This window comes from Bolinopsis microptera, chromosome 6 (genome assembly GCF_026151205.1).
Source record: "Bolinopsis microptera isolate Bmic1 chromosome 6, MBARI_Bmic_1.0, whole genome shotgun sequence".
NCBI classification, from domain to species: Eukaryota; Metazoa; Ctenophora; class Tentaculata; order Lobata; family Bolinopsidae; genus Bolinopsis; species Bolinopsis microptera.
The window spans coordinates 15,074,924-15,089,684 of record NC_087077.1 but is presented as its reverse complement, the minus strand read 5'-3'; positions in this window follow the sequence as shown (position 1 = coordinate 15,089,684).

Here is a 14,761-nt window from a genome sequence, read left to right as displayed (position 1 = left end):
CGTCTCCTAACTCTTCCTCTTCCTCACATAGGTTATCTTCCTTCTCTGGTGCATCATTTTGAGGTTCAGGAAGGGCAGTGCTAGGTTTTACTTTTACCTCATCAGGATTAACCTTATCCCCAGCTTCTGAACCCTCTAGTTCCTCCATCATATCCTCCACCTCATTTTCTTTCTGCTTCACGATTATAGTAAACTCGGGTGTCATGATGAAGTTTGTGTCCTCTTTTACCCTATACTTGGCAGGCAGGAAAGGTTCTCCGAGTAATTCCTTGTTGTATGCTTTCCATAGTTCCTCGTATTCTCTCTCTGTTTCAACCCTGACCATCTTCAACATCAATGTTCTAAAACCCTTGCTTGATTCCATCTGCTGTTGCCTCCGGGTGCTTGGAGCCGTAGACCCAGCTACGGCAGATAATAGAGTGGTGATGGCTCCCAAAGTAGCTGCTACGTAATGGGTGATAGGAAGAAGGGTTGAGAGGGTCGTCATCGCAGAAAGCACGATCAGAGACAGACTCATAATGTTATGGGTGCTGTCCCAATATTGTGCCACTTTGCCGTGCGAGTCAGCTTTGGCTTTTGTCATGCTGACGAATGAGGACCAGTTTTCAGAAATACCCATAACTGCTGTTTGTTTAAACTCAAACACAAACCTGGGCTGAACTGTGAAAATTAGCGATATAAAGCAAAGTGGAATAAAGTTAAATGCGTCTTACAAAAAATAATGCAAACAAAAGATTCGCAAGCAAAAGCGATGCTGGCTTCACGAAATGACAAATGTTTGAATTAAATATGAAGTGATGTTATGCACGTGTATGCTTATATAGGAATAGCCAGTAGTCTCAGAGTACAAACAAATTACAGATTTTGAACAAGATTTAGTTATCAACTGATGTAGTTTTCCCTTAGGAAATCTGAATTCAATAGGATACGTTGAAAATTAATATTATAATTTATAATATAAACACAATTTATCAGCGTTAACTTTTAATCGGTACCATCCTACAGATAAAAAACAACAAACAACTAAACCCATATACCATTCCTAAGATAAAACCACAAACCAAAGATTAAAATTTTGTTTGAAATTGTCTCGTCATTTAAAAAGTTAAACTTGATGCAGCAACTTTACATCATCTCCTACATCTTCCTCTTCCTCACATTGGTTATCTTCCTTCTCTGGTGCCTCCTTTTGAGGTTCAGGCAGGGCAGTGCTAGGTTTTACCTCATCAGGATCAACCTTATTTCCAGCTTCTGATCCCTCTAGCTCCTCCATCATATCCTCCACCTCATTTTCTTTCTGCTTCACGATTATAGTAAACTCGGGTGTCATGGTGAAGTTTGTGTCCTCTTTTACCCTATACTTGGCAGGCAGGAAAGGTTCTCCGAGTAATTCCTTGTTGTATTCTTTCCATAATTCCTCGTATTCTCTCTCTGTTTCAACCCTGACCATCTTCAACATCAGTGATCTAAAACCCTTGCTTGACTCCATCTGCTGTTGCCTCCGGGTGCTTGGAGCCATGGACCCAGCTACGGCAGATAATAAAGTGGTGATGGCTCCCAAAGTGGCTGAAACGTAATGGGTGATAGGAAGAAGGGTTGAGAGGGTCGTCATCGCAGAAAGCACGATCAGAGACAGACTCATAATGTTATGGGTGCTGTCCCAATATTGTGCCACTTTGCCGTGCGAGTCAGCTTTGGCTTTTGTCATGCTGACGAATGAGGACCAGTTTTCGGAAATGCCCATAACTGCTGGCTGTTGAAATAGGTCCTAGAGCTAAAGGGTGAAAATTAGTGATTATAATTGTCCACTAAGCAAAGTGGACAAATTTGAATTTATCATATAAAAAATCAAAATGTCTTCATGCAAAAGCGATTCCTGCTTAACGAAATAATAATGTTGTAATATAAGTTCAAATTATATGGAGATGGAGTAAGGTTATGTACATATTATGGGAAATGGGAATAACTAAAACTAATTGAGTAAAGGAGTAATAGCCTCAGAAATACATCCGGCAGAAACTGAAAATAAGCGCTAGTACTACTACTACTAGTACTACTAGTAGTAGTGTCTGTGTATTTGACCAAATTGCTGAAAGTGAAAGTGAGCGATATACGAATGTCGAAATATGTACATATTATATCTGTCAACTGAGTGTTGAGAGATGTAAGCCAGTGTCGGCCGGTCCAAACAGCTACCTACGCGACTTTCTGTCTGTTTCAAAGTTTCAAGTCTATCTTATAGTTATACTTATAATGTGTTGATTTTTGGAAATTTTTTGAAAAATTTGGTCCTTCAAATATTGTAATTTTGTTATAGGCATTTTACGAGCGTGCTAAATCACTTTACACTCGAACGTGGAGATTTTTATAACTATAAGACTTAAAGGCCTCCTCCCCCCAACAGTTGAAACCAACTTAAATCTATGCACTTTTGACCGCTGATTCCGAATCACCTCACATGACATAGGGTTAAAGTGCTCCCCTGACAAGATATCAGGAAAAACTGTCTCGATCACGTGATATGACCATATAAGGAAGTTGGTCTACTTTCTTGTTAGGGTTAGGGTTTCAGCATATTCTTCAGTTAGGGATTGGGTTAGGGTTACTGTTAGGGTTGGGGTCAGTGTAGAGGGTTAGGGTTTCGAATAGTCCGTGATCAGGGCTACCCAGAGAACGTATTAAAAGGTCACGTGACATTCGAGTGTAGAGTGATTAATCATCATCCGGCATTTTACGCGAGAAATTATCCATTTTTCGTCAATTTTACACACTTGCTATGCATATGTATGACGTGGGGAGGCCCACATACAGCTCGACCTTATCGTGCTGCACGGTGAATTTGTATTATCTACACTTATAGAGGCACCTTTTTGTACCAAATTTATCAAAATCGGAGAAAAAGATTCTCTGCCAGCCTCACATGTTCCCTTTTGTGTGATTAAATTCTTGCACCTTAGTCACGTGCCTGATAATGAGTCATAGCTGGGATATCCGTGTTCAGATCCATATATTTTGTCCTGCTATTACATATTCACCATACTCATAATATTGGCAGTGAGTTGGCTTATTGTCACTCTAGTGACTTCGTACATATATAATTATGGGAGAATGGTCTACAAATTAATATTTGATCGCTGATATAACTTTTTTAATTGTATGTTTGATTTCAGCATGTAGATTGGTACAGAACAGTTAACACTTTGAAACAACTTTTGAACAAGATAAACTATAATTTAGTTTATATAAGATAAACTCATGCATGTTGTAAATATTATAGATGTAAAATGTAAATTGTAAATTTTTTTATCTGATCTAGAAAAAAATATTCCTAATAAAAATAATTTCTATTTCCTTATATCGAGAATTTGCCTCTACCATTTCGTTTTTTTACTCTTTCCCGAACATTGTAAATGTAATTTATGATTCACCACTCAAACTTTGTACCAAGAGTCTTTAAATTGACACAATTCATTAGTTTAAACTTTTCAGCGACAGCATATCATCCATGTCGGAGAAAAGTCGTGTTATTTATATGATCCATAGATCGATGTATATTCTTGAGATAAAAATACAAACCATAGATTTAAGAATTTTCAAAACTAACACCTATTGTATTCGTCCCTTTTAAAAGTTAAACTTGATGCAGCAACTTTACATCGTCTCCTAAATCTTCCTCTTCCTCACATTGGTTATCTTCCTCCTCTGGTGCCTCATTTTGAGGTTCAGACAGGGCAGTGCTAGGTTTTACCTCATCAGAATTAACCTTATCCCCAGCTTCTGAACCCTCTAGCTCCTCCATCATATCCTCCACGTCATTTTCTTTCTGCTTCACGATTATAGTAAACTCGGGTGTCATGGTGAAGTTTGTGTCTTCTTTTACCCTATACTTGGCAGGCAGGAAAGGTTCTCCGAGTAATTCCTTGTTGTATGCTTTCCATAGTTCCTCGTATTCTCTCTCTGTTTCAACCCTGACCATCTTCAACATCAGTGATCTAAACCCCTTGCTTGACTCCATCTGCTGTTGCCTCCGGGTGCTTGGAGCCATGGACCCAGCTACGGCAGATAATAAAGTGGTGATGGCTCCCAAAGTGGCTGGTACGTAATGGGTGATAGGAAGAAGGGTTGAGAGGGTCGTCATCGCAGAAAGCACGATCAGAGACAGACTCATAATGTTGTGCATTCTGTCCCAATATTGTGCCACTTTGCCGTGCGAGTCAGCTTTGGCTTTTGTCATGCTGACGAATGAGGACCAGTTTTCGGAAATGCCCATAACTGTTGGCTGTTGAAATAGGTCCTAGAGCGAAAGGGTGAAAATTAGTGATAAGCAAAGTGGAAAAATTTGAATTTATCCTATAAAAAATCAAAATGTTTTCATGCAAAAGCGATGCGGGCTTAACTAAATGATAATGTTGTAATATAAGTTCAAATTATATGGAGATGGAGTAAGGTTATGTACATATTATGGGAAATGGGAATAGCTAAAACTAATTGAGTAATAGCCTCAGAAATACATCCGCGGCAGAAACTGAAAATAAGCGCTAGTGACAGTGTATTCGACCTAATTGCTGAAAGTGAGCGGTATATAAATGTCGAAATATGCATTATATCTGTCAACACAGTCTTGAGAGATATAAGCCAAACAGCTTTACGTACATGACCTTCTATCTGTTTCAAGTCTATCCTAATGGTTATTAGCTGTGACTGAAATGCTGCAAATTTGGTGGCAAACTAAATGTTAATTATAGGATTCGAGGGTGACTACTAAAACATGTATCCTCCTTATTAAAAGGGCAAAGGAAGAATTATTATACCTGCAGCCGTGCAGCAGTAGAGGGACATTCCACTCTTTAATAGTTTAATGTAATTTTAGAAACAGTTTGCTCTGGGAGTGGGACAGACAAATTTGTTTAAAGCCTGTTTTAGAACTTCTGATGGACAATGACATCAGTACACACTACACAGTAACTGCAGACAATATATTACTGATATAGTTATAGGTTACTGATATGAACCCGTAAAACCGGCTCCATACCAGTCAATATTCCGCTCCTCCTGTTCCAAACGTATCAATCCATATCACCTATAATCCTATCCCGGGAACAATCTTATTAGAACATCCAATAAAGTAAACCTGTCAAGCCTAATAAGATCAAGGTACATTTCATTGACCACTAGACATATCTGATTTTGGGGAAATGTGGTTTTAAAACGCATTGGGTCCAAACTCCAAAGTGTCTGTGTACTGATCCTGCCCCAGCACTCTGAAAAGCACTCTGGCTATAGTTCGCGGCGGTTCGGGTAACCCCACCACTTCCAACAGTTACACCCGAACTGCTCCATTAAAAAACCAGAATTCACTAACAAAACTGCTCCATTAAAAAAACAGAATTAACTAACAAAACAGCTAAAATACATATCACGAGATGATCGTAGTTCGTACTTATGGGAATTATACTGGAGCAAAATAAAAATGCTCAGTTGATTTCTAGTCGCCGCTTCACAACAGTAGAAGACAGTTAGAAATAGTTTGATAATCTAATATTAAGGTAGCTATTCGATTAGATGTACGCATTTTAAAGTTTATATAATCATGCCCCAGTGAGGTTTAAGATGGGTTGCATTCTTATTTCTCACGTACCTGGATATAATGACTTGTATAGGCGTATTATTGATGATGTCTGATGACCATTGAAACTGAACCAAAGAAATTAATGCATCAGCTCGAGAATGAACAAGCTCAAAACTCAGAATAACTCCATGGAAAGAATAACATTGAGTACGGGGTGAACTGTACAAGAATTGTACAATACAAGTACATGTTGACATCCAGTTCGAATAACTTTGTCTTTAGCAAGTGTAGGGGACAGCAGGTGATATAACAAAAGAAAGAGAACGGGAGCGAGTGAAATGTATATATAATGGAGTGGTAGCTAAACTTGTGCTTGTGATAAATTCCTCACCGAGTTACCGCCACACTTACATGTTGATATTACTCTCTTCACCCCGCCGCTTATAGCTGTGACTAATGAGTTGTAAGTGTAGCTTGTAGCTTGGTAATGGGATATTATTACACTTACGGTGTCTGGCTTTACCTGAACAACGGGTTTTATGCTTAGTGTGAAATTTTCCAATTTCTCAACCAGATTCACCATAAGAATTTTTACCATTTTTCACCATTTCGAAAATGAATTTTTTCAATGTATCTGAGCTATCGTTAAACTGTTCCGACCTAGGCAAGTCATTATAGGGGACCTTGTTGGGGACTAATCGTGTCATTGGAATTTTGGTTGAAGCCACACCTGACACTTAAAAAGTTGGACCTTAATCGAAATTCGTATTCACCAACTGGAAATAGGTCGTACTTTAATTTATAGGTTGGCATCCCACCTATGCTCTAAGTGGGAGGTCGACCTATAACTCAAAATGGTATTCACCAATGTTTGATCACTGATGTGACACTTTCAGCGGGAAATTAGTAATAAAAAGCGGACAAACCAGTTTTGGTGAAGGATGTAGATGTAAGAACTTTGGAGGTGACTGTTTGAAATTGATCAGATGCTTGCGAATGTGCCCTTATCCGATTGTCCGTTTTCGTTTGTTTGCTATTTTGTACTCCCTTTGAAATTCAAAAGACCTGCAATTTCCTAATATTGCCTAGTTCATTGCAATTTTGTTAAGATCCAGAAAAATGGATGATTTTGATGACTTGTTAGACCTACAGCAACTGCAGTTGGAAGTTTCTAGAGGTGTTCATCGCAGGCCTGCTACATTAAGAGATCGACTGAATCCACTTGAGACCTACCATGACGTAGATTTTTATCACTGTTTTCGTGTTAAGAAAGATGGTTTTCTTCTGATCCTCCAATCTGTAGAGCCGTTACTTTCTCAGTTTAGAAACTGTTAATTTCTCGTTCGATCTGATTTACATCTTGGTGACAGTTACTGTCACCAAGATGTAAATCAGATCGAATTGAGACGCCGTTCGATCTAATTTCTCGTTCGATCTAATTTCTCGTTCGATCTGATTTACATCTTGGTGACAGTTAGTTAACTGTTAACTTGTTGTTTTATTGTTTCGTTTCGAATGTCTTATTCAATCACCCAATAATTGCATGATTCAATGACCTGTTATTTCGAGACTAATTAATGTTTCTAATTTTCAGCCTCCCCATGTCATACCTGCTCTATATTCCTTGAACTAACATCCTTTTCTCAGTCATAACCTCTGATTCAGCCCCTCTATTTGATGATGCAATTGAGGGTGATCAAAGGAGGACATCTTCATCAGATGTGTCCAGTTCTACCACTGGAAAGAGACCTACAAGTTCAAGTACAGAGGGTTCTGGTCCTAGTATTAGTAAGAAAAAGAAGAATGATCACAAGAAAGACTCCTTGAAGAAGCAAGGTCCCAAGAAGAACCCTAAGAATAAAGGTGTCATTAGCCCCGCCGCTAAGATAAAAACAAGGGACATTTTCGTTGTTAAATTAATAAAAGCCAACAGGATGGCCGGGACGCTAGACTATCCTCCTATGTCTGAAATTATCAATGTCCTCCTCCATAATCAACTACCAAGAGGGTCCACAGAAAACCGTTATCTGTATAAATACTTTGGAAAGGGCACCCTTAGGCCACCAACCAAAGAGCTATATATTGCGATGAAAGCAGCGATAGACTCGGACAACTTTAAATCATCAAAGCACCAGGTGTCCGAAGCAGTTGCTGCCGCAGAAAGAGAAAGGATTAAACCTAAGGAGGCTGTGCGAGAATTAGAGGAGAAGACAAAGAAGAGCAGAGAAAGCATTAGCAGATAATGCAGAGGAGGAACCCACTCAGGGGCCCTTGGAGAAGTTTTTAAAACCTTTAGTAAAGGCAACCAAGTTCCACTACAACCACGCACTGAAGTTGTACTTGTCATACGTTGTATGACCCGACGCGCACGAGTGCGCGGCTCCCCCTGTATCGTAGAAACTCTATAGTGAAACTCTATAGTGAAGCGACAGTAGGTAGTGCGCCATCGACAGTGAGCCGCGCGTGCTGACTGTAGGATGGTTTTTTAGCGCTAATTTCGGCCAGCACAATTTTCTTCAAACAAATAGATATTGAGTATCCTTCCCGACCTCCAATTGCAACAAAAATTGGTAGGCTTACTTAAAGACTTACAAGGAAAGTGTCCGAAAAATTTAAAGCATATCCAATCATCAGACATTATGTTAGTGTTACAGCTAAAAGTAGCGTATTTTGCCCCATTTTGATCACTATATCAACTCCGATATCCACCAAATTTTTCGGACAGTTGTGAAAGCCCTATTGGAAGGTCGTTGCCAATTTCCAGAATGATCTCATTTAAGGAACTGAAGATAAATCCGAATAATACGACAAAAATGGTCAAATTTGGACGAATTTGGTCAAATTACGCGACTTTTACAGCTACTTTTGCTCCAAAAGCCGCGCACCATCAAATATGGCACCTAGGCGAAACTCACTGATCTTTCCAAAAAGGTATGACAAATTTGGTATTGGGGAAATTCTCACAATCTCTAGAAAACAGTGGTACAAAATTTTTTTAAATCCGAGCAAGTTTATTTTTATCGTGCACCTCCTAGCGACAGTGGGGGTCACCACGTGATACAAAGTTGTACCTGGCTTTCTTTGAAGAGATAGATGCCTATGGACGCGGGTTAGAAATTAAAAGTGATGTTGATGTACTACTACGCAGTGTGGTGGATCAAAACAGGACGACACCTCCCTAGAAAGACTGCCTGGGGATTGGGTGTGTAGGTGTCAGACGAATAACTTCATGAGAAGATCCCACTGCTGGGAATGCGGTCGCTGGAGGTACGCTGAAGAGACAGAAGAAGAGAAAAAGAAGAAGGAGGAGGAGGTTGATCGTATTGTCAGGAATATGAGGGAAATGAGAGAGGAAGAGGAGAAAGTGAGGAAGCAATAAGAAGAAGAGAAGAAGAAGAATGAAGAGGAGGAGGCAGAGGAGCGTTGGGAATACAATCAAGCAAATCCTGACGCACAGGAGTTCTGAGATATCTATTTTAATTTTTATATTCAACTTTTATCTTAAAACGTGTGTTTTATTTAAAGATTTAAGAAGTGTAGGACCATAATTCAAGGGGTAATTTATCGCTTACAATAGCAGTCTCTTCTTGGAAATTGTTTATCGCCCAGATGCTTTGGTAGAAAGAATGGGGATAAAAATCTAAAAAATGGTGAAAAATGGTGAAATGTTCCAATTTCTCGACCAAATTCACCATAAAAAATTCACCACTTTACACCATTTTACACCATGACCTTAGTACAAGAACAAGGCACTATCCGTCGCGGAGTAGAGTCCGCGGCGGAGCCGCCGGACTCCGAGCGGACTCCGGCGGTGCTCCGCCAAAATGTATTTACACTGGACTCGAGTACATTTTGGCGGACTCCGAGCGGAGCCGAGCCGAGCGGACTCCGAGCGGACTTTAAAGTCCGCCGCGGACTCCGAGCGGCTCCGCGACGGCTCGGCGGAGTGTCCGCCGCGGACTAAGCAACTAGGCGGACTCGGTCCGCCGCGGACTCCGGCGGAGTGCTTGGCGGACTCCGCCGGACCTCTCCGCCAGACTTGAATCCGGCGGAGTCCGGCGGAGCTTGGACTCCGCTCGGAGTCCGCCGGACTCCAACAGAGTCCACTGACTTCCGACTTCCGACCCTCGGCTAAATTTGTCACGTGACATACAACATAGCCAATAGCATTTTGCAATATTGTGGTCAGATGAAAAGGTCGCTAGTGATAAACCTTAACCATTACCCTCACAATGTCAATAGTGTACAACTCTAGTCCTAACTTTGACCCTATAATGTATAAACGTTGACCCTAACCCTCCACCAAACCGCCAGCAGCGAAATATCAATGTCATTGACTGGTCACGTGACCAAAACAATTTTTGTCATATTATCTCATATAGGGAAGCGTTTTTAGTTTTACCCTACACGTTGCATGTGGCGTCATTCGGCCGGATCCCAGCAAGCAAAAATACGTCGACCATCACAGGACGACGCCAGCACTCTCTATGCTCTACGCTCGTCGAGCTCCGCGCGATCGTCCTGTGACGAAGTAAGGACGAAGCCTGAGGTCCTCAGGTAACATCGAAGGATGGTTTTTTAGCGCTAATTTCGGCCAGCACAATTTTCTTCAAACAAATAGATATAGAGTATCCTTCCCGACCTCCAATTGCAACAAAAATTGGTAAGCTTACTCATATATAAACTTACAAGGAAAGTGTCCGAAAAATTTAAAGCATATCCAACCATCAGACATTATGTTACAGCTAAAAGCAGCGTATTTTGCCCCATTTTTATTACTATATCAACTCCGATATCCACCAAATTTTTCGGACAGTTGTGAAAGCCCAATTGGAAGGTCGTCGCCAATTTCCAGAATGATCTCATTTAAGGAACTGAAGATAAATCCGAATAATACGACAAAAATGGTTAAATTTGGACGAATTTGGTCAAATTACGCGACTTTTACAGCTACTTTTGCTCTAAAAGCCGCGCACCATCAAATATGGCACCTAGGCGAAACTCACTGATCTTTCCAAAAAGGTATAACAAATTTGGTATTGTGAAAATTCTCACAGTCTCTAGAAAACAGTGGTACAAAATTTTTTTAAATCCAAGCAACATTATTTTTATCGTGCACCCCCTATAAAAAGAAACCTAGCCAGAGTGGAAGTCGGCGCCCTCATTAAATTTTTGGAGAAAATCGCTCGCGCTCGCCAAAATTTGTTGGACCAGGACGATGTCCTAGCCTGGCAGCTCATTGCGCGTCGCAACGAGCTTCGTTGTTCGTTGTTCGTCGACGTGCGACGAGCAACGAGAAAAATTGCGTGGCGCGTCGGGTGGCACATCTTAACGGGTGATACGCGTATAAATTTCGATCGCTGACGTACAGCGAACATCACAGCTGCGAGTGGCGTCAGCTAGTAGGATTTCATCCTACAATGCAAGGCACATCGCGTTCATCTAGCTAACCAGGTGCTTTCGCGCCGCTGCGGGCGCGCTTGTTCCACAAGTCATTTCCGGCGGTCGCACGCCACTGCAAGCGAGAGGGCTATACTTAGAGCAACACATCGCGCCACAAGCCAAATATTTATCAACATCTTGACTAGCTACGCGGTCCTTTTCCGCATGCGCTCTCGCTGTGCTCAAAAATTGACGTCGTCAATCAATCAACATCAAGATTTTAGTTTTACATTTGACCTTTATGTCAAAAAATCTTTGAATTTTCAATCGGTGGTCGATGTTACCTGAGGACCTCAGGCTTCGTCCTTACTTCGTCACAGGACGATCGGAGCTCGAAGAGCGTAGAGAGTGCTGGCTGGCGTCGTCTGTGATGGTCGACGTATTTTTGCTTGCTGGGATCCGGCCGAATGACGCCACATGCAACGTGTAGGGTAAAACTAAAAACGCTTCCCTATATGAGATAATATGACAAAAATTGTTTTGGTCACGTGACCAGTCAATGACATTGATATTTCGCTGCGGACGGTTTGGTGGAGGGTTAGGGTCAACGTTTATACATTATAGGGTCAAAGTTAGGACTAGAGTTGTACACTATTGACATTGTGAGGGTAATGGTTAAGGTTTATCACTAGCGACCTTTTCATCTGACCACAATATTGCAAAATGCTATGTTGTATGTCACGTGACAAATTTAGCCGAGGGTCGGAAGTCGGAGGTCGGAAGTCAGTGGACTCTGTTGGAGTCCGGCGGACTCCGCCGGATTCAAGTCTGGCGGAGAGGTCCGGCGGAGTCCGCCAAGCACTCCGCCGGACCGGAGTCCGCCTAGTGGCTTAGTCCGCGGCGGACACTCCGCCGAGCCGCCTCGGAGCCGCTCGGAGTCCGCGGCGGACTTTAAAGTCCGCTCGGAGTCCGCTCGGCTCCGCTCGGAGTCCGCCAAAATGTACTCGAGTCCAGTGTAAATACATTTTGGCGGAGCACCGCCGGAATCCGCTCGGAGCACCGCCGGAATCCGCTCGGAGTCCAGCGGCTCCGCCGGAGTCCGCTCGGAGTCCGCTCGGAGTCCGGCGGCTCCGCGACGGATAGTGCCAAGAACAAAACTGTTTTTTTTTGTGTGACCGATTCTAAATTTATTTCTGTTGATCAGAACCCGTAAATATGGTCGGCTTGTATTCGTGGGTTTAGGTTAGCCCCCATTATATATAGGTACCAGGATTATGGCTTAAAATAATTACATTGTAGATAACTATAAACTATATTCTACATATCAGTGCAATGTGGTCCAAAAATACTCAAAAATAATTTTTGAGAATGAATTTTCGCCTTTTCTGGAAACTTTTCCTGGTAAGAGCAAACAACAGGCGTTTCCCGAAGAAGGAAGTCACTAAGAAGGATCTGCTGAAGGCGGCCAGCTGTAAAGTCCCCGCTACACCTCAATCGAACTCATCTGCGGATACATGACGGCCGAGTTTAACTTCAATTCAATATGACACTGAACTGTTGATATTCGGTTACTGATTAGAAAAGGTATAATACAGGGTGGGCCAAAAGTCAGTACCCATACGTTGGGTCTTATACCTCCGCCGTCTTTTACCTTACAAGACATATTTATGGCGGCCTAATTTGCGACGACCGAAATTTTGGCGGTCCGAAAATATGGCGAAATTGAACAAAAACCGTCAAATTTCGGACGTCACAGAAAATAAGGGTATTTTTCATCATTTTTTGTGACAGTAAGCAGTAAGGAAATTTCTGAAATTCGGTAAAATCTTGTAGGTTTACAACCTACCAGGACGAGTTGGACTCGTCGACGGTCCAATATATGGAACAGATATTTTACGAGTATCACCCGTTAAGTAAAACTAAAATCATGTTCAAACTTAGTCTGTATTAAGACTGTAAGACTTTCATGTTAGCACATACATGTATTTTAATGCAAATTTAAACTGTATTGCTTGACATTCAATTCGTCATTGGTGTGGTGATAATTTGTCCCAAGATGCCATAATTTATTTATTTATTTTACTTGATATTACTTTTTAGAAACAAAATAAAGCAGTGAAGGCACAGTCATTGAAATAAGCTAAAAGATAATGCGACGGATTCTATTACGACGACCGAAATTTTGGCGGTCCGAAAATATGGCGAAATTTTCGGAAAACCGCCACATTTCGTACGTTAAATAAATATGTCTTGTAAGGTATATTAAAGGCCAACGTATGGGTACTGACTTTTGGCCCACACTGTATTATAGTTATATCCTAATCCAGTACATCTTGTCATTGAAACATATTGTTAGACTAGAATCTATTCATCAGGCTCGATGTGGGAGACGTTGATGGTTGAACAAATGATTCTGTAAACAGAGGGTTAACCGGTAAGTTATATTACTACCCACATATCTACTATTTTGTATTAAGTTATTGTACTATTTGCTTTGAATAGCTGGCAATGTAGTCAGAGCCAGTTGACGTTAAAATTCTAAATTCTGTTATAAGTGAAAAGCACTCCAGCGATAGTATTATTAATTGTATAATAGCCTGTTGTCTTGAAAAGTTAAAATGTAAACTTTAAATAGAATATAGATACGTTGATTAATATAGAAATTAATCCACATCAAATTTATTGGCATTTTACTGATGTGGAATGTGGATGATTAAAATAAATTGCTTTGTTAAATGTTAGATAGTATTACTGTTAGAGTCCTATTAAAGTTTTATAAAGTACAGGCTGGTTTGGCAGCTAGAAAAACACAGTTGATATTTTGTCATCTCTTTCAACTGTCTGTATTGATACAATTAAATCTTACACTTACCTTCCTCTTCAATGTTTCTTTCTGGAACAAGACTTTGTTTTACGTCAATCTTAATTGGTACTCTTTGCAAATAAACGATTTCATTCTAGAAATAGATAGCACCAACAATAATGGGCATAGCCGAGAACTGGTTATCATATGTCAGTACAACGAAATCCAAAGCCGACTCTCACGCTAAAGAAGCAGAATATTGGGACACTATAAAAACTGTTTTCACATTAACTTTGATCGTGCTCTCAGCTCTAACAACCATTTCCACTCTGCTCCCCGTTCTCACAAACGTCTACATACCAACCGTTTTAGCAGCTATCACCACTATAGTGGCCGCTATTGCCGGGTCCCTGGCTCCCAGCAACCGTAGACAGCGACACACCGTGTCCAGCAACAACTTCAAGGCGCTCATGCTGAAAATGCTGAGAGTAGAAACGGATCGGCAGTATGTGGAGCTGTGGAAGGAATATAACAAGGAGATGGTTGCTGAACCCTTCCTGACCCCCAGTTCTGCAGTTCAGGATGATACTTACTTTAACATGACGCCCGAGTTCACTGTTGTAATGACACAGAAGGAAGGTAAGGTTGCGGAGATGATGGATGAGTACTTGCTTTAACATGACGCCCGAGTTCACTGTTGTCATGACACAGAAGGAAGGTAAGGTTGCGGAGATGATGGATGAGTACTTACTTTAACATGACGCCCGAGTTCACTGTTGTCATGACACAGAAGGAAGGTAAGGTTGCGGAGATGATGGATGAGTACTTGCTTTAACATGACGCCCGAGTTCACTGTTGTAATGACACAGAAGGAAGGTGAGGTTGCGGAGATGATGGATGAGTACTTGCTTTAACATGACGCCCGAGTTCACTGTTGTAATGACACAGAAGGAAGGTAAGGTTGCGGAGATGATACTTGCTTTAACATGACGCCCGAGTTCACTGTT